At 44.7% G+C, this 21481-nt stretch overlaps 1 long non-coding RNA gene across 15 annotated transcripts in view; it reads left to right on the top strand.

Annotated features, from left to right (window-relative positions):
- Positions 1-21481, top strand: part of LOC105469551 (uncharacterized) — a 48798-nt gene that overhangs the window by 7664 nt on the left and 19653 nt on the right. For 5 of the 15 annotated variants that reach the window (XR_011615874.1, XR_011615873.1, XR_011615872.1 and 2 more), the window contains 3 exons: positions 4571-4708; positions 17216-19372; positions 19529-20194. This is a non-coding gene — a long non-coding RNA (uncharacterized lncRNA). Of the gene's footprint in view, positions 1-106; positions 249-4570; positions 4709-10470; positions 10547-17215; positions 19373-19528; positions 20195-21481 lie in introns of those variants that run through there. The other 10 variants (XR_011615877.1, XR_011615875.1, XR_011615876.1 and 7 more) reach the window with 7 other exon arrangements.

The raw sequence follows: 21481 nt of genomic DNA, 5'->3' as shown, positions 1-21481 counted from the left end.
GCCCGTACTTCACTATCCCAAGTGGGACTGCTTTTTCATTTACGTGTCTCCATCCAAGGCAGTATAAACATTTTTCTATTCAAGTTTACCGCATGTGTTTATCCAGAGTCGGACTGCTTTTGGATTTACGTGGCTCTGTGGGATGCGGTATGAAGATCGTTGCATTCAAGTTTGCCGCCTCTACTTAACTGTGCAGGGTCTGACTGTAGTCAGATCTGTATGACAGATGTTACACTCGTTTTCTGCGGGTACGTCGCTATCCAGTCTATTTTTTCCATTAACGTGGCTGAGTCATATGTAGTATGAGTGTCAGAGACATTGGAACCCGAAGCCACCCTATTTTGAGTGAGGGCTAGAAAAATGAGGCCGGGATTTAGGGGCGTGCATTCTCTGAAGGATATTCCTAGCTGTCAGATGTTTACGGTTAAGGGAATAAATTAATGTTTACTAAAGAGACCCAAGTGTCCAGATAGCTGGATATCTGGAGAACAAAGACGTTCCTAATTTTGCTTTAAAGATAGTAATAGGGATTCTTTTTTTTTTTTTTTTTTTTTTTTTTGAGACGGAGTCTCGCTCTGTCACCCAGGCTGGAGTGCAGTGGCCGGATCTCAGCTCACTGCAAGCTCTGCCTCCCGGGTTTACGCCATTCTCCTGCCTCAGCCTCCCGAGTAGCTGGGACTACAGGCGCCTGCCACCTCGCCCGGCTAAGTTTTTGTATTTTTAGTAGAGACGGGGTTTCACTGTGTTAGCCAGGGTGGTCTCGATCTCCTGACCTCATGATCCGCCCGTCTCGGCCTCCCAAAGTGCTGGGATTACAGGCTTGAGCCACCGCGCCCGGCCAGTAATAGGGATTCTTGCAAAATATAATAATTAAAATTAATCCTTTATCACAAACCCTTGTAGCAGAGCACCTCTCCCCATGTATACAAGCATTGTACCTAGGGTGGATACGTTCCTTCTCTTAGTTTCGGGAACGTCCTACTCTGTCTTTGGAGTAGCTGTTCTTTCACTTTACTTTCTTAATAAACTTGCTTTTATTTTGCACCGCGGACTTGCCCTGAATTATTTCTTGCGCGAGATCCAAGAACCCTCTCTTGGGGTCTGGATCGGGGCCCTTTTCCTGTGACATATTTCTGGCGACCACAGATGGGACTGTAGTGCTTTGGGTAAGTGTTGGGGCCCTATAACATATTTCTGGCGAACGACGGAAGGGAGGATACTGAAGAAACTCACCCAACCCAAAGGAAGTAGACTGCAGCACTGATTGGACGACTTTGGGTAAGTGGTGGAGTGCCCGGGTAAAGAATGGGATTGGGTTAGAGACCCAACTTAGTGGAGTTGGAGTCTTTCCTAAAAGAGAGTGGGTTAGAGGCCCCTCTTAATAAAAGGCAAGGATGCTTGACCTCGGGTTAGAGGCCCAACCTAGGAGGGTTAGAGTCCCTTCTAAGATTTAGGGGGTTAGAGGCCCCTCAGTGAAGTCCCTCTCGGCTAAAAAATAGGTTTCACACCGCAAGCTATGCTCTTGGTATTAATCTGCCTTGTCCTCCTTGTCTTGGTTGCTGTCTCCGTTTCACTGTCATTTTCAGGAGACTTCATTTAACTGGTCTTAGGGATTTTACTTTATTCTCCTGTGTCCTTCCCAATTTCCCTCCGTTTGCTTGTGAAACACTGAGAACAGCAAGCATTGGAGGATCCGTCTCTAAAATTGCTGATTGAGATTTGGTATTTAACAACTATGAGCAATAAGATTAGATAGATATGGTTCTGTTGCTGCTATGCTAAGTGTGATTGAGAAGCATTACGATGGAAATCAGGGGACTTTTCTCCTTGCTGTTTTGTTTCATTTTGCACACTAAAAAAGCTCCTTTATGGCCAAGTGCGGTGTCTCACGCCTGCAGTCCCCGCACTTTGGGAGGCTGAGGTGAGCCAATCACCTGAAGTCAGGAGCTCAAGACCATCCTGTCTAACACGGTGAAACCCCATTTCTACTAAAAATACAAACATTACTTGGGTGTGGTGGTGCATGTCTGTAATCCCAGCTTCTTGGGAGGCCGAGGCAGGAGAATCGCTTGAACCTGGGAGGCGGAGTTTGCTGTGAGCGGAGATTGCATTACTGCACTCCAGCAGTCTTAGCAACAGAGCGAGACTGTCTCAAAACAAAAACAAAAAAACTTTCCTTTCTTGGATTCGGGCAAACCGGCTTCGCTTTGCTTTTCCAATCCATACTGCTGCTATTGCTTGCTCTGGTTGTTCTTATCTAAATCCTCTTCATTTATTTTGCCTTATTTGACATTTTTGTTGAAGTCCATGTTGTGGTTTATCTAAGATTCATGGCTCAGCTCACTTATGTTATTTGGATAATGTGAATCATGTTTGATGAGAGGAAAAGAAGAAAAAGATCTAGACATACTAGGTGATCCTTTAATGCAAGCCCCGCCGTGGTTCAGCGGGCATTTTTGGGTCGAGCAGAACCTCCTTCTGTCAGTTCTAAAGGTTCAGGTGTGTCAGTTCTTTCTCCCTTTAGTCCACCTGAAAGTTCCTGAGAACCCTTCGCCCCTTCTCCTTACCCAGCTAGTCCCACTCTATACCCACCACTCCCCACGGAACTCAACCCAGCGAGTACTACTCATAGTGGGGCCTCCTATCAACCTCCAAGGGGACATCTGTGTCCACTTAGAGAAGTGGCAAACTGGGAAGAGGGCACTGTGAGAGTACATGTTCCCTTTTCTACGTCTGATTTGCCTCTATATAGAGAGAAGGTTGGTAATTTCTCTGAAGATCCAGGACAATTTATAGATAAGTTTGAGAACTATAGGTCAACTCTGACCTATAGTTTAACTTGGCAGGATCCGCATGTTTTGTTGTCTCTGTGTTTTACAGTGGAAGAGAAACAATGCATTTTGGGGACAACTAGGACCCATGCAGATGAGGTATTGGCTCGCAACCCGAACCATACGATATATCAGGCAGGAAGTATAGCAGTTCTAGATCAAGATGCAGAGTGGAACTATCAAAGGGACAGTGAGGACTTGGGGAGGAGAGATCATATGGTCACTTGTTTGTTGGAAGGGATGAAGAAATGTATGAAAAAGCCTATTAACTATGAACAGGTTAAGGAAGATTCTCAGGATAAAGATGAGAATCCAGTTTTATTTCAAGGGCATTTAGTTGAAGCAATCAGGAAGTATAATATCACTGATCCTGCCTCAAAGGAAGGACAGACCCTTTTGGGAGGACATTTTATAACCCAGTCTGCCCCTGATATCCACAGGAAACTACAAAAAGCAGCTATGGGAGCCAGTGTGGTGGCTCAAGCCCCTAATCACAGCACTTTGGGAGGCTGAGGCGGTGGATCACTTGAGGTCAGGAGTTCAAGACCAGCCTGGTCAACATGGCGAAACCCCATCTCTACTAAAAATACAAAAATTAGCCGAGCGTGGTGACAAGTGCCTGTAATCCCAGCTACTTGGAAGGCTGAGGCAGGAGAATTGCTTGAACCCATGAGGTGGAGGTTACAGTGAGCCCAGATTGCGCCATTGTACTCCAGCGTGGGAGACAGAGCGAGACTCTGTCTCAAAAAAAAAGGCAAAAAAAAAAAAAAAAAAAAACCCACCATGTGGCTATGTGTCCCTAGACTCCTATGAAACAGCTTTTGGATATGGCATCCTTAGTTTTTAATAACAGGGGCAAAGCAGAGGAGGCAGAAAGAGGAGCAAGAAGGACCTCCCACAAGGTGTAGCTCTTGGCTACAGCCTTAAGCTCACCTCCCACATAGAGTTGCTCTCCTGGCTCTTGGACTGAACAAGGGAAGCTGAAAAGGGAAGCCCAAAGCTGGTTGTCCAAGTCAGCGTGCTTTGGGCATGAATCAGTGTGCACACTAAGGAAACTGGTCATTGGAAGAGGGATTGCCCAGTCTTCCTCCAAAGGGAGTTGTTAGGTCCAGGGCCATGACTACAACAAATGTCATGCCCAGAGTTAGGGTGCACCCCTTGCTGAGGTCTGAGAGGAATGGGTGGATAGATGAATAGGTGAAAGAACACTTGGGGGAGTGTAGGCAGGTGAAATGTAGTTTTATTCAGCAGCTCTCTCATCAGCAGTTCTCTCACTAGCTCTTTTATATTGTTCGCCTTTATCTCGGCTGTCTGCTCTGACTCTTTGGCTCCTCTCAGCATCTGGCTCCTATGCACAGCTGCACAACTGGCCTGCAAGGCCGGCCAGCTCTAAGATTAGTAGCTTAACCTTTCTCTTTGGGCACAAGCCAAGTCATGTCCTGGCTCCCCTCTGTCCATCCGCCAGCCAGTCATTCTCCCTTACAGGGGTCAGTAGCTTCACTCTCTTTCTGGGTACCTGTGCCTGCACAAGAGCCATGTTGAGCCACATTGAGCCCCCGTGCACAGTGTCAGCAGGGCAGTTACACCTCTTACTGGTGTAGAGCCAAGTGTGAGCTTACACAAACAGGTTATATAACAAGTGGAGGTGAGCGCTTGTGCACCAGTCTCACTGAGTCAGGCAGGCCTGGAAATCTGCCTCGGGCTATTCCTTGACCAAAGCACATCCATGTACCTTACAGCAGCCATCTGCACCCAAACCAGATTGCCAAAACAACCAGGCAAGCCCAAGAGTGACAGGGCCTGAGACCTTCTACTACCCCTCGTCGGACAACTAGCCATATCTTCTGAAAAGCCTCAGATAACCCTTGACGTGGCAGGTAAGAATATATTAACTTCCTTCTAGAATGCATACTCTGTTTTGACCCATTATAATGGGGCTTTGTCACCCCAAAACTGTATGGTCAAGGGGATAGATAGACAAGCCCATAGACGCCATTTTACCTATCCTTTAAGCTTCTCTTCAGGGACTTTGGTTTTCTCCTGAATGCCCCACCCTTGTTGGGAAGGGATTTATGAACTCAGCTGCAAACAGTAGTATATTTTGGAAATCACAAGGCAGACAGAAATTGCTTCCTCTCCTTTCCTGTGAATAAATACCAGGCTTTGCTGCTAGATGCTCCTGATATAACACTGATAAAAGTATGCCAGATTTTAATCCAGCTACCTACTTGCCAGAACCCACAGGCACCCCAGATCGTTCTTGGATACAAGTTATGGAGCAAGTTTACTCCAGCCGTCCACATTTAAAAAATGAGCCTCTGGATAATCCCAAAGGAGAATGGTTTACAGATGGAAATAACTTTGTGCACCAGAGAAACAGAAAAGCTGGGTGTGCTGTTGTCAGTCAATACAAGTTTTTTTTTTTTTTTTTTTTTTTTTTTTTTGAGACGGAGTCTCGCTCTGTCGCCCAGGCTGGAGTGCAGTGGCGCGATCTCTGCTCACTGCAAGCTCCGCCTCCTGGGTTTACGCCATTCTCCTGCCTCAGCCTCCTGAGTAGCTGGGACTACAGGCGCCCGCCACCGCGCCCGGCTAATTTTTTTTTTGTATTTTTAGTAGAGACGGGGTTTCACCGTGGTCTCGATCTCCTGACCTTGTGATCCGCCCGCCTCGGCCTCCCAAAGTGCTGGGATTACAGGCGTGAGCCACCGCGCCCGGCCAGTCAACACAAGTTAATTGACTCTCAGGCCTTACCAGCTTCTACATCACCTCAAAAGGGAGAATTAACAGCTTTTTTTTTTTTTTTTGAGACAGAGTTTTGCTCTTGTCGCCCAGGCTGGAGTGCAGTGGCACAATCTTGGCTCACCACAACCTCCACCTCCCAGGTTCAAGCAATTCTCCTGCCTCAGCCTCACAAGCAGCTGGGATTACAGGCATGCACCACCACATCTGGCTAATTTTGTATTTTTTATTAGAGATGGGGTTTCTCCATGTTGGTCAGGCTGGTCTTGAACTCCCAACCTCAAGTGATCCGCCCACCTCAGCCACCCAAAGTGCTGGGATTACAGGCCTGAGCCATCGTGCCCAGCCTGAATTAACAGCTCTTAATAGAGCCCTGCAATTGGGAAAGGACTTAAGAATTAACATTTATACTGGTTCTAAGTATGCCTTTCTGGCACTTCATGCTCATGCTGCTATCTGGAAGGAACGGGGCCTTCTAACTGCTAAGGGTTCCCCTATAAAACATCACTTATAAATTTGGAATCTATTGGATGCTGTTTTGCTGCCCAAGGAAGTAACTGTAATCCATTGTAGAGGACATCAAAAAGGAGACTCTGGTGTGGCTAAGGGAAACTCCTTTGCAGATGCAGCTGCTAAGGCAGCAGCATTAAAGGAGCCAGTTGGACCTGTTGGCATGTTAGTGCTCTGAGCCATGATAATGACAGAACCTAGGTATACTGAAGAGGAACAAGAATGGGCTAAAGGTCAGGGTTTAATTCAAGATCGTTCTGGCTGGCTCATCAATGACAACAAGCTGTTACTACCAGGTGCTAATCAGTGGAAAATAGCTAAGTGTTTGCACGACTCTACTCATCTGGAAGGAGATTCCCTGTTTCAATTAATGCCCACGCTTTTTGTAGGAAAAGACTTACTTAAAACGGTAAAGCAGGTAACTCAGGCCTGTGACCTATGTGCCTGGAATAACCCAAATAACCAATCTTTACTACCTCCTCTAATAAGGCCTGTTCAGCATAGGGGAGTGTACACTGTTGAAGACTGACAAATAGACTATACCCAGATGCCCCTACGTAAAAAGTTTAAATATTTATTATTATTCATTGATACCTTTACTGGTTGGTTCAGGCTTTTCCTACCTGGTCTGAAAAGGCAATTGAAGTTTCTAAACTCCTGTTAAAGGAAATACGTCTTAGATTTGGGCTGCCTGAGTTTACAGAGCGATCATTGGCCATCTTTCACAGTGACAGTTACCCAAAATGTATCTTCAGCCCTAGGAATTCAGTACCGCCTTCACTTGACATGGAGGCCACAGTCTTCAGGGAAAGTAGAAAGAGGTAATCAAGCTCTAAAAAGGACTCTTGCTAAACTATGCCAGGAGACATCAGAAACCTGTCTGTCGTTATTACCTGTAGCCTTATTATGGGTTTGAGTGGCCCCTAAGGGAAATATACTGCTCACCACTTTTAAAATTATGTATGGAAGGCCTTTCTTAACTACAGACCTCCTAATAGACATAGATACTTTCAAGCTACAGAATTATGTGATCAACTTAGAACAAGTGCAAAATGCACTCCTTAAATATGGAAACCAAAGACTCCCTTCCCCCACTAAGAAAGAGACTTGTTACAACCCAGCCAGGAGATTGAGTCCTATTAGAAACTTGGAAGGAAGTATTCCCAGCAGATCAACTTTCCCCAAAATGGAAGGGACCCTACCAAGTTCTCCTCAGTACGCCAGCTATAGTTAAACTTCTGGGAATAAACAGCTGGGTCCACTTATCTCGAATGAAACCTCTCTCTTATGAAGTCCCACAATCTGGTGGAACACAAGAGACTGATCCCGTTTATTCCTGTAAGCCAAGCAGTGACCTCTGACTCCTGTTCAGAAGAAATGAAAGGGATGGGTAACATAAAGATACGGATTGGGATTCTACTTTTGGGTAGAAGTTGGAATCATGCAGAGAGTAACTTATTTATTGAGTGGGCATAGACTTTAGCCTCTCTACGTAATCAGACAAACTGTTGGGTATGTGAACATTTTAACAGCAGCCCAAGGGGAAACATGTGCTTTGATCAAAATCAAATGTTGCGTTTATGTTTTTGACTATTCACATACTATTACCCAGTCTATGAAAGCTTTAGACACTCATATCTCTCCCATTGGTGTGCTGTCAGTTGACCCTATATTGGCTTGGTTTCAACAACTGCCCAGTTCTTGGGAAGACTTCCTGTTTAGTTTACTTGGCATAATTTTACTTATTTTGCTTTGCTGCTGTGGAAAATATTGTGGTTGAGCTCTTTGTGTAGGAATGCAAGACAAGCTCACTCAATGCTTTCTTAAATTGGACACTTACTAATTTTCCAGATACCACCTTTCATCAGAACTCAAGAGTTATGAACGACCTTCACCATACCAACACTCTCTGAGCTTTTCTCTACCCCGAATGCAAGAAACCCTAATAGGCAGCAATATCATTATCCCAATTCAACCTGAAGAAGCTACACAAGACAGATCTTCGTCCCTCTGCAAAGCTTAGGATTAAGGGTCCTCTTGTAAAGGGAGTGGGGAGATATGTCAGAGGTGTTTGAACCAAAGAGACTCCATTTTGAGTGAGGGCTAGGAAAATAAGGCTGGGACTTTCTGGGCTGGATTCTGAGAAAGTCAGGCATTCCTAGCCTCTAGATGTTTATGGTTAAGGGAACGAATTAATAATGTTTACTAAACAGACCCAGACATGGCAATGTCCAGATATCTCGATATCTGGAGAACAAAGGCATTCCTAATTTTGCTTCAAAGATGATAATATCGGTTCTTGCAAAATACAGTAATTAAGAACATTAATCTTTTATCACAAACCCTTGTAGCAGAGCACATATCCCCATATATACAAGCATTGTATCTAGGGTAGATGTGTTCCTCCTCTTTTGGGAACGTCCTGCTCTGTCTATGGAGTAGGTGTTTTTTTTTGTTTTGTTTTTTTGTTTTTTTGTTGTTTTTTTTTTGAGACGGAGTCTTGCTCTGTCACCCAGGCTGGAGTGCGCAGTGGCACGATCTTGGCTCACTGCAACCTCTACCTCCCGGGTTCACGCCATTCTCCTGCCTCAGCCTCCCGAGTAACTGGGACTACAGGCGCCCGCCACCACGCCCGGCTAATTTTTTGTATTTTTAGTAGAGACGGGGTTTCACTGTGTTAGCCACGATGGTCTTGATCTCCTGACCTTGTGATCCGCCTGCCTCAGCCTCCCAAAGTGCTGGGATTACAGGTGTGAGCCACTGCGCCCGACTGGAGTAGCTGTTTTTTCACCACTTTGCCTTCTTAAAAAACTTGCTTTTACTTTCCACTGCGAACTCACCCTGAATTCTTTCTTGTGTGAGATTCAAGAACCCTCTTTTGGGGTCTCGATTGGGGCACCTTTCCTGTAACATGATTGCTGCATTCAAGTTTTCTATGTGTATGTTACTATCCAGAGTCTGACTTCTTTTCGATTCACTTGGCTCACTCACATGCAGTATGAAGATCGTGCCTTCAATGTCATGGTGTGTATGTCACTATTAGGAGTCTGACCACTTTTCAATTCACTTGGCTCAGTCAGATGTGGTATGAATATCGCTGCATTCATGTTCGTCACGTGTATGTCACTATCTAGAGTCTAACTACATTTCAGTTCACCTGGCTCAGTCAGAGGGCAATGAAGAGCCTGTCATTTAAGTTTATGGCATGTACTTCACTCTCCAGAGTCTAATTTTCGATTCACTTGGCTCAGTTAGATGTAGTATGAAGATGACTGACTTTGAGTTACCGCGTGAACACCACTCTGCTGAGTCTACTTTTTGATTCACCTGGCTCAGTAGATATGGTATGCAGATCACTGCGTTCACGTTTACCACGTGTGTATCACCAGAGTCTGACTTACTTTCCATTCACTTGGCTCAGTCAGTGTGGGCGAAAAGCCACCCAGGTGCCGAGGAAAGAGACTGAAGGCACAAGCTGTTCCAATATAATAAAGAAAATAAGATAAAAGAAAGTTATATTAGACATATGATATAGAGTATGTATATGGATATTATTATTAGTTTTTAGTATTAATCTTTGTTATTATAACTGAGGAAAAACCAGGCCATACAGAATCAGGAGCTGAAGGGACATTGTGAGAGGTGACCAGAAGACAAGAGTGTGAGCCCTCGGTCACACCCAGATAAGGGCCACTTGAGGGCTCCTTGGTCTAGCGGTAGCGCCAGTGCCTGGGAAGTCACCCATTACTTAGCAGACCAGGAAAGGGAGTTTCCCTTTCCTTGGGGGAGTTAGAGAACACTCTGCTCCACCAGCTCTTGTGGAAGGCCTGACATTAGCCAGGCCTGCCCGCAGTCATCTGGAGGCTTAAATGTCTCCCTGTGGTGCTGTGCTTCAGTGGTCACGCTCCTTGTTCACTTTCATGTTCCGCCTCAACACCTGGTGCCTCTTTTAAGTTCCTAGAAGATAGCAGTAGCAGAATTAGTGCAAGTATTAAAGTCTTTGATCTTTCTGATAAGTGCATAGAAAAAACGCTGATGTATGCTGTCCTCCCCCTCTGCTTTGGCTACCACAAAGGGAAAGGCCCCCGTCACATGGACACGTGACTTGCTTGACCTTGTCAATTACTTGGGATGACTCACTCTCCTTACCCTGCCTCCTTGCCTTGAATACAATACATAGCAATGCATCCAGACATTCTGGGCCACTATTGGTCTCCGCGTTTTGGTGGTAGTGGCCCCCTGGGTCCAGCTGGCTTTCTTACTCTCTTTGTCTCGTGTCTTATTTTTCTATGATCTCTCATCTCCACACACTAAGAGAAAACCCACAGGCCCTGTAGGGCTGGACCTTACACCTGGCTCCCAACAAGGATTTCTCTCTCACTGTGTGAAGGTGCACCTTGAGCGCGGAACTCAGCGGAGGACTACTGATGACAGATTCCTGAGGATTGTAGTCAATAAGCTTGGTGGTAAGCTTGGGCACTCAGAGTATCCTGGGGACACCACGGGACAGGCCAGTACCAAGTACTCGGCTTATTTAAACTTTATAAAAACTCTCCTTAAAGAAGGAGGTGTAAAAAATATCTACTGATAAGTTAATTGAACTGTTTGAGGTTGTAGATCTTCTTTGCCCTTGGTTTCCTACTGAGGGAACTTTAGAACTTAAAGATTGGGATGAGATTGGCAGACAATTCAAAATTGCTCATAAAGGGGAACTTATTATTCCGCCCACAATTTGGTCAATCTGGGCTTCGGTTCGCTCTGTCCTAGACTCCTTACAGACTCAGGAGCACAACATGGAAGCTGATCCCTCTTTCCTCTCCTCTGAGGAGGTTGAGGAAGTTTTTAGTTCTCTTTCCCCTGAGGATACTGCGGATTGAGGCCGTGATTCTACAGACGGACCTCACTCTGATATTCCTTTGGTGCCACCACCTATACCAGAGCCTACCATGCCCCAGTTATCACTTTATGACGAACTTTTAACTGATCTGCATGAGCTTATTTCCCCCAACCAGCAAAATCCAGCTGACAGATATTATCAACAGCCATTGCAGCCGGACCTTCCTACCTTTCTTAAACTCTCAACTCTCCAGCTATGCAGATAGAAAATGAGATGATGCAGCCTGAAAAAGAGGCTATAACTATGTTTTCATGCAGCCTGGTACAAAGGCTCCAATTTCTACACAGTCCGGTGAAGAGGCTCTTCATTTTCAGCCTGGTAATGAGGCCCTCAACCCTCTCTCTGTTCAGCCCTGCTGTGGGCCTCTCAACTTTCCACCTGTTCAGCCCAGTTATGAGGCCCTCAACCCTATCCATATTCAACCGATTTTTCCACCTCTCACTTCTGGTTCTGTTTTGACAAGTCAGGCTCCCTCGAAGCCTGGACCTCTCTTGGCAAATCAGACTGCCTTGAAGCCTGGGTCTCTTTCAGAAATCAGGCTCCCTTGAAGCCTGGGTCCCTTTTGGCAAATCAGGCTCCTTGAAGCCTGAGTCTCTTTCGGCAAATCACACACCCTTGAAGCCTGTGTCTTTTCCAACAAATCAGGCTCCCTTGAAACCTCAGGCTCCCTTGAAGCCTGGTCCACAGTTACTGTGGCAGCCTGGATTTCAGGCCAGTGAAAGACCTGCCCAGCAGGTAATCTTGTCTCATCCTGGCCTACAGGTTCTAAACTCTTCCTGCATTCAAAATTCCAACTTTTTTCTGCTTCCGGTCCGGACGCTACTGCGGTTGCCAGTACCACCATTGCCGCTCATAAGCAACAAGCTATATACATCCCTGAAAATGACACTTCTCTTATGAGGGCTATAGCTCAGGCAGGAGAATATGGGGATCCCAAAGCCTGGCAATTTCCTGTAATTTTACAGCCTCCAATACCCACCATCCCAGTGGCACAAAATCAGCCACAGCCTGCTGATCCTGCTCAGCAGGCGGTTGATCCCATGGTCCTTCAAGATCAACAGCCTGAGAATCAAGTCCCTGGTCTTTTTTTTTTTTTTTTTTTTTTGAGACGGAGTCTCGCTGTGTCACCCAGGGTGGAGTGCAGTGGCCGGATCTCAGCTCACTGCAAGCTCTGCCTCCCGGGTTTTTACGCCATTCTCCTGCCTCAGCCTCCTGAGTAGCTGGGACTACAGGTGCCCACCACCTCGCCCGGCTAGTTTTTTGTATTTTTTAGTAGAGACGGGGTTTCACCGTGTTAGCCAAGATGGTCTCGAACTCCTGACCTCGTGATCCGCCCGTCTCGGCCTCCCAAAGTGCTGGGATTACAGGCTTGAGCCACCGCGCCCGGCCAAGTCCCTGGTCTTGACAATCAGGCTGCTCAGGAAAACAATCAGGCTCCACAACTGCTTGCCACTGGGGCACAGTTCCTGGTATTCCAGCAGTTCAGGCAGTAGTTCAACCTGACCCTATACATTCAGGCCAGGTTCAGCTATGCCCTGCTACTTGGGAAAGTTTTTCTTTTTTCTCTCTCTCCTTTTTTTTTTTTTTTTTTTTTTTTTGAGACGGAGTCTCGCTCTGTCACCCAGGCTGGAGTGCAGTGGCACGATCTCAGCTCACTGCAACGTCCACCTCCTGGGTTCACACCATTCTTCTGCCTCAGCCTCCCAAGTAGCTGGGACTACAGGCGCCTGCCACCATGCCCGGCTAATTTTTTTTGTATTTTTAGTAGAGACAGGGTTTCACTGTGTTAGCCAGGATGGTCTCGATCTCCTGACCTTATGATCCACCCACCTCTGCCTCCCAAAGCGCTGGGATTACAGGCGTGAGCCACCGCGCCCGGCCAAGTTTTTCTTTTAAATATTTCAAAGCACCAGTGAAGCAGTATGGCACCAACTCCCCTTTTGTCCATTCTAAATTAAAAGCTCTAGCAGAAAATAAACACATTGGTGCCCTATGGAAAATTTTAGCAAAGTCAGTCTTATCTAAATCCTAATATTTACAGTTCAGGACTTGGTGGGTTGATGCTGTCTGTCCAGGAATGCATTCGTCTTAGGACTCTAATCCTCCTGTTAATGTTATGGCCAACCAATTACTGGCAATGGGCCAGTGGGCTGCAATTCAAAACCAAACTATACTAAATGATGAGGTTATTGAACAATTACAAAAATGTTACCTGGACGTTTGGGACAAAATTCAAGATGATGGCAAAGTATGCCCATCTTTTATGGCTGTCAGATAGGGACAACATGAACCCTATCCAGACTTGATTGCCCATCTTCAAGACGCAGCAAAACATGCTATCCCTGATAGCCACAGCCTTGTTGTAGAACTTTGGCTTACGAACAAGTAAATCCAGACTGTCAGGCGGCTATTTGCCCCATTAAAGGCAAAATTCAACTAGGGGGTGATGTACTCACCTCATACATTAAAGCCTGTGAAGGCGTGGGGGAAACTCTGCATGCAGCAATGGTCATGGCACAAGCCATGGTCTCTATTCGAATGCCTGGACAATTTCCTGGCAAATGCTTTCCATGCGGCCAACCGGGACATTCTAAAAGAGATTGTCCTTGTCGTACAGGCCGCCATCCTTTTCAACATGGACAACCAAAATTTTTTCAACAACAAGCCCCACCTTCTACTGTATGCCCACGATGCCGAAAAGGAAATCACTGGGTGGTTCAATGCCACTGAAAATTTGATATTGATGGCAGTCCCTTACAGTCACTGAACAACCAGGGAACTGGGAAGAAGGGCCGGCCCCAGGCCCTTCCAAACAATGGGGCATTCCTCAACTTCCAGCTAGCTTCCTGCCAGATGAGTGCCTTTCCGGCCCAATCTATTCAACCTACACCCCAATTCCCACTTCAGCAATTTGTGCCACAGGATTTAATGGCTCTGCCCCAACACAAATCTCAGTACAGTGCTTGTCCCCCGCCACCACAGGCTCAGCAGCAGTAGATCTTTGTTGCACAAGAGATATTTCTCTGTTACCTGGAGAGCCACCTATTGCTGTTCCCACAGGTGTTTTTGACCCCTTGCAGACTGGCAGTGTTGGTTTGCTATTTAGTCGCTCAAGCCTAAATTTAAGAGGTGTTCAAGTATATACTGATGTAATTGATTCTGACTATTCAGGTGAAATTCATATTGTCATTAGCTCTGCAGTCCCTTGGTATGTGGCAGCTGGAGACCACGTTGCTCAACTTCTTATACTCCCTTACATTCCTTTAGGATCCAGTTCTTGTACAAGAACCGGAGGTTGTGGTAGCACAGACTATCAGGGCAAAGCAGCTTATTGAGTCAGCAAAATTTCTGACACTCGTCCTGTGTGCTCCGTGCATATTCAAGGAAGGAAGTTTGAGGGAATGATTTATATGGGCGTTGATGTCTCCATTATCACTTTACATCAGTGGCCCTGACACTGGCCAAAGGAACACACGTCCACAGCATTAGTTGGTGTTGGTCAGGCTTCAGAAGTCTATGAAAGTTCTATAATTTTATACTGTATGGGCCCAGAAGGACAGATTGGTACTATCTGCCCCCTCATTACACTCGTTCCTGTTAACCTGTGGGGAAGAGATCTTTTACAACAATGAGGGGCAAAGATTTCTTTTCCACAAGGCAATTATAGCCAGCAGAGTAAAGACATTATGACCAAAATGTATGGGCTTAGGAAAATCAGCAGAAGGCATCACCGAGCCTATTATACCTACCCATAAATCAGATTCTATGGGACTTGGTTATTCTTTTTAGAAGGAGTCACTGTCAAACCTCCAGATCCCATCCCCTTGACTTGGAAAACTCAGAAACTGTTTTGGGTAGATCAGTGGGCGCTCCCTAAAAATAAGCTGGAGGCACTCCATATTTTGATTCTTGAACAGTTAAAATTGGGACACATCGAACAATCTTTTTCTCCCTGGAATTCACTTGTCTTTGTTATCCAAAAGAAATCTGGTGAGTGGAGAATGCTTACTGATCTTAGAGCAGTAAATGCTGTCCTTCAGCCTGTGGGGACATTACAACCCAGCTTGCCTTTCTCCACTATGATTCCCAAGTACTGGCCACTTATCATCGTTGATCTTAAAGACCGCTTCTTCAACATTCCTCTGGCCCCTCAGGACTTTGAAAAATTTACTTTCACAGTTCGAACCCTTAACAACATCACTCCCACAGCGCATTACCATTGGAAAGTCCTACCTCAAGGAATGGTTAATAGCCCTACTATTTGTCAATATTATGTGGGGAGCATATGAAAACCAGTAAGAGATCAGTTTCCCCAATATTATATCATTCATTACATGGATGATATTATTTGTGGAGTACCTTCACGTTCTGTATTAATATCTTGTTTCTCTGCAGTACAACAAGCAGTCGTAACAGCTGGTTTGGTTATTGCCCCAGAAAAAATCCAAACTTCTTCTCCTTATCAATATTTAGGAATGCAGCTAGAAGACAAGATTATTAAGCCCCAAAAGGTTCAACTCAGATGAGACTCTCTAAAAACTCTAAATGATTTCCAAAAATTGCTTGGAGATATTAATTGGATTCACCCCTCCTTGAGCATTCCTACCTATGCTGTGTCTAATCTCTGCAACATTATGGGGCATTCCTGATTTATGCAACAAAATGCCTTTGACCCCTGAGGCAGATTCTGAATTACAACTTACAGAAAAATGCATTCAACAATCTCAGGTAACCAGGGCGAATCCACATTTACCTTTTGAAATACTAATCTTTCCTACTAAACATTCATTCAGCAACAAGACTCATTATCCAGGGACATAATTTAACTGAATAATGCTTTCTTCCACACAGCTCTTTATAGACGCTTATCATTTATCTAGATCAAATTTCCATCCTAATTGGTCAAGCTCATTCTCATCTCCTAAAATCATTGTTCCCCTCACCCGATTACAAGTCCAACAGGCTTTTGCAATCTGCATTTCTTGGCAAGTACATTTGGCATGTTTCCCGGGTGTATTTGACAATCATTATCCTAATGTAAAACTGTTTCAGTTCTTTAAACTTCTTAGGTCTTACCTAACATTACTATGGATACCCCATTAGCTGAAGCTGTCACCGTTTTTACTGATGCTTCCTGTAATGGCTGAGCAGCATATACAGGACCAAAAGAACGTGTCCTTAACTCAGGAGCTGCTTCAGCACAATGAGCTGAGATGATCATCATCATGGCTGTTCTTGAATATTTCCCTGAACCAGTTAACATTGTTTCTGATTCGGTGTATGTAGTACATGTTGCTTGCAACATTGAAACTGCCTTAAACATATTTCTGCCTGATGATAACCTACTTTTTCTTTTCCACAGGTTTCAGTCCATACTCAGAGCAAGGTCTTCTCCCTTCTACATTACTCACATTACGGCTCACACGCCCCTCCCAGACCCCTCTCAGCAGCAAATGCGAGTGCTGATACATTAGTTGCTCCCGTTTTTTACAGACGCAGAAAATTTTCATGCTTTAATTCATGTCAATGCTGCAGGACTCTGAAAAAAGTCCTCCCTCACATGGAAACAAGCTAAAACCGTTGTATGTCACTGTCTTGCTTGTCAAGTGTTAATTTTACAGCCACTTTCCTCAGGAGTTAATCCTAGAGGACTTTCACAGAGTGCTCTATAGCAGATGGTTGTGACTCATTATCCAGCTTTCAGCAAACTCTGTCTTATACATGTAACTATTGACACTTTTTCTCATTTTATCTGGGCCACATGTCAAACAGGGGAAAGTACGGCTCATGTTAAACAGCACATGCTTTCACGTTTCTTGGTTATAGGCTGTCCTGAGAAACTAAAAACTGAAAATGGTCCTGGTTACGTTAGCAATGCTTTTAAAAAGTTCACTCAGAAATGGGAAATTACTCACACAACTGGCATTCTGTATAACTCTCAAGGATAGACATTGGTAGAACGAGCTAATAAAATGCTTAAAGACCAACTTTGAAAACAGGACACTAAACCGAAAAGGGATGCTGCTACCCCTCATACTCAGTTAAATTTGGCTTTCTCCACTAAATTTCTTAAACCTAGCAAGAAGTCAACCTTTTACAGCAGCAGAACAACATTTCACTGGAAATAAATTTGATCCACAAAAAGGAAAGCGGGTATGGTGGAAGGATGCAAAAACTGACAAATGGGAATTAGGTACTGTGGTAACATGGGGTAGGGGTTTCGCTTGTGTTTCTCCAGGAGAAGGACAACAACCCGTGTGGGTTCCCTCCCAGCAACTGAGATTGCATTATAACTCCAAGGATGGTAGAACTCTCAGAAACAAAAGGCAAAGAACTGTCAGAAAGCAAAGAGCAAGGTTTGTCACCTGACACATAAACTCCATGACTTCGACATTACAACAAAATATCGCCGTGTGACCTACAACACCAGTCATTCTACTCTACCAACATGGGGCCAGATAAAAGTCTTATCACATCAAACAGAGAAATTACTACAAGAAGAAGGAATTCCAAAAATGACGGGTAATATAATTCTGGCTGCCTTTATGGTGGTCAGTGCAGTGGTGAGTATACCAGAGGTTGGGGCAACTCAAAATTATACCTACTGGGCATATGTTCCTTTTCCCTCTTTAATTCAGTCTGTCTCCTGGATAGACTCCTCAGTGGAAGTTTACACTAATAATAGTGCATTCACACCGGTCCCCGATGATGACAGGTTTCCAGCCCAACCAGAAGAAGAAGGTATGCACTTTAATTTGTCAATTGGCTACAAATATCCACCACTGTGCATTGGAATTTGCCTGGCTGCTTAGCTTATTATAAGAACTGGATGTGGACCATACCGTCCTCTAGTAATGATTTTTATCAAGTGCATATGTGTTCAGTAGCAATTCTTTCCAACTCATGAATGTTAAACTTAATCCACATGAGGAATGGAGGGTTCCTGTCACTACTAAAAGCAGTAAAACAAAAGGACTGCCAGACTGCTCAAATGAACCTACAAAGGGACATTTTCTAGTAAATTCAATTTTATGGAATTATTATAATGCTCTAAAGGCCATAGTGTTCCAAAATCTAGCTACGGGTGTTGTTATTGACTGGGATCCAAGAGGGTATTATTGGAGGAATTGCTCTGGCCAAAATACCAAATGCTCGGAGTTTAATTATTAGATTATGTGGAGGACTGATGGCAGTCCTACAGGTTGAAGGAACGGGTGCCTCCTTATCGATTTAAATGGATGGACACAGGAATCATTCCTCCTAGACCAAAAATGATTCATCCAGTTGTTACCCTAGAACATCCTGAATTATGGAAATTAGCTGCAGCCATGACAGGAATAAGGATATGGAATGCTACCTATCAATTCTCTCCTACTGATACCGAGACACCCATATTCAAGATCACCTTGATGTCAGAACAGGTGATACCTATCAGGAGCTGTGTCAAACCCCCTTATATGCTGTTAGTTGGAAATACAGTTATCACTCCCAATGCACAAAGTATGTAATGTGATGATTGTAAGCTGTCCACGTGTATTGATGCTGTTTTTAATCCCAGAACAAGTATTCTCTTGGTAAGGGCTAAGGAGGTAGTATGGATACCAGTCTATTTACATCATACATGGGAGTCTTCCCCCTCTATATACATAGTCAATGAAGTTCTTAAGGATATCCTCAAAAGAACCAAGAGATTCATTTTCACTCTTACTGCAGTCATTCCAGGACTAATTGCGGTTGCTGTAATAGCGGCAACTGCTGGAGTTGCTATCCACAACTCTGTTCAAACCGCTCAATATGTGGAAGCATGGCAAAAAAAAAACCCCACCAAACTCTGAAATTCTCAGACTCAAGTTGATCAAAAATTGGCTAATTAAGTTAATTATTTCCGCCAGAGTGTAATCTGACTGGGAGAGAGAGTTATGAATCTGGAACACCGTATGCAATTACAGTGCGATTGGAATACTTCCGATTATTGCATAACGGCTTATGCTTATAATAAAGATCAACATAGCTGGGAAAAAGTCTCAAAACATTTAAAAGCCTGGGATGATAACTTAATGTTAGATATTTCAAAACTTAAAGAACAAATTTGTGAGGCCTTACAGGCTCATTTAACTACTGTTCCTGGCTCGGACATTTTTGAAGGAGTAACTAAAGGATTATCTGATCTTAATCCCTTTAAATGGATCAAACCCCTCAGAGGATCATTGTTGTCATTGGCATTATTAATACTGTATGTTTACGTTGTCTACTTTTAGTCTGCAGATGTCTCCAAAGAGTCCGAGGACAAGTCCAAAATCAACGACAAGCAATGATGGCAGTGACGATCCTAGTCAATAAAAAGGGGGAAGATGTGGGTGGTAAGCCACCCAGGTGCCGAGGCAAGAGACCGAAGGCATGAGCTGTTCCAGTATAATAAATAAAATATATAGAATAAGAATAGTTATACTAGAAATATAGATATGATTATATATTAATATTAATCATTAGTTTGTAGCATTACTCTTTATTCCAATATTATAATCATCTCTGTTCTACAATTATAACCTAGGAAAAACCAGCCATACAGAGACAGGAGCTGAAGGGACACGGTGAGAAGTGACCAGAAGTCAAGAGTGTGAGCCCTCTGTCATGCATAGACAGGGTTACTAGATGGCTCCTTGGTCTAGCGGTAACGCCAGTGCCTGGGAAGGCACCCATTACTTAGTGGACCGGGAAAGGGAATCTCCCTTTCCCCTGGGGAGAGAAGACTCTGCTCCACTACCTCTTGTGCAAGGCCTGACATGAGTCAGGCCCGCCCACAGCCATCTGAAGGCCTAAACGTCTCCCTGTGATGCTATGCTTCAGCGGTCACACTCCTGGTGTACTTTCATGTTCTGCTCTGCGCACCTGGCCCCGCATTCTAGATAGCAGTAGCAGAATTAGTGAAAATACTAAAGTCTTTGATCTTTCCAAGAAATACATAGAAGAAATAATGACGTAAGCTGTCCCCTCTCTCTCTCTCCACCTTGGTTACCAAATAGGGAAGGGCCCCCTGTCCCGTGGACATGTGACTCGCGTGACCTTACCTATCATTGGAGATGACTCACACTACTTACCCTGCCGCCTTGCCTTGTATATACAATAAATAACAGTGCAGCCAGGCATTCGAGGCCACTACCAGTCTCCGCATCTTGGTGGTAGTGGTTCCCCGGGCCCAGCTGTCTTTTCTTCTCTCTGTCTTGTTTCTTTATTTCTACAATCTGTTGTCTCCGCACATGAAGAGAAAAACTCACAGGCCTTATAGGGCTGGACCCTACAGAAAGCCACCCAGGTGCCGAGGCAAGCACTGAAGGCACAAGCTGTTCCAATATAATAAAGAAAATAGGGTAAAAGAAAGTTATGTTAGACATAGGATATAGAGATGATTATATATGGATATTATCAATTATTAGTTTTTAGTATTAATCTTTATTATTATAATAGAGGAAAAACCAGGCCATACAGAGTCAAGAGCTGAAGGGACATTGTGAGAGATGACCAGAAGACAGGAGTGTGAGCCCTCCGTCACACCCGGATAAAGGCCGCTTGAGGACTCCTTGGTCTAGTGGTAGCACCAGTTCCTGGGAAGGCACCTGTTACTTAGCAGACCTTGGTCTAGCGGTAGCGCCAGCACCTGGGAAGGCACCCGCTACTTAGCAGACCGGGAAAGGGAGTTTCCCTTTCCTTGGGGGACTTAGAGAACACTCTGCTCCACCAGCTCTTGTGGGAGGCCTGATATCAGCCAGGCGTGCCCATAGTCATCTGGAGGCTTAAATGTCTCCCTGTGGCGCTGTGCTTCAGTCGTCACGCTCCTTGTTCACTTTCATGTTCCGCCTGTACACCTGGTGCCTCTTTTAAGTTCCTAGAAGATAGCAGTAGCAGAATTAGTGAAAGTATTAAAATCTTTGATCTCTCTGATAAGTGCTTTAAAAAAACGCTGACATATGCTGTCCTCCCCCTCTGCTTCAACTACCACAAAGGGAAAGGCCCCCTGTCTAGTGGACACATGACTTGCTTGACCTTATCAATCACTTGGAATGATTCACTCTCCTTACCCTGCCCCCTTGCCTTATATTCAATAAATAGCAATGCTTCCAGGCATTCTGAGCCACTACTAGACTCTGTACATTGGTGGTAGTGGCCCCCTGGGCCCAGCTGTCTTTCTTACTCTCTCTGTCTTGTGTCTTATTTTTCTATGATCTCTTGTCTCCACACACGAAGAGAAAACTCACAGGCCCTGTAGGGCTGGACCCTACGAGTCAGATGCGGTATGAAGTTGGCTGCATTCAAGTTTACTGTGTTTAGGTCACTATACAGAGTCTGATGACTTTTCCATTCACTTGGCTTAGTCAGATGTGGTATGAAGGCCGCTGCACTCAAGTTGACCTTGTGTATGTACATCACTATCCAGAGTCTCACTACTTTTTCAATCACTTGGTTTACTCCGATGCCATATGAAGATCACTACATTTAGGTTCGCCCT

Source organism: Macaca nemestrina, chromosome 17 (assembly GCF_043159975.1).
Source record: "Macaca nemestrina isolate mMacNem1 chromosome 17, mMacNem.hap1, whole genome shotgun sequence".
In the NCBI taxonomy this organism is placed as follows: domain Eukaryota; kingdom Metazoa; phylum Chordata; class Mammalia; order Primates; family Cercopithecidae; genus Macaca; species Macaca nemestrina.
Note: the sequence above shows the minus strand (reverse complement) of the source record. Positions and strands in the feature narration are given on the sequence as shown.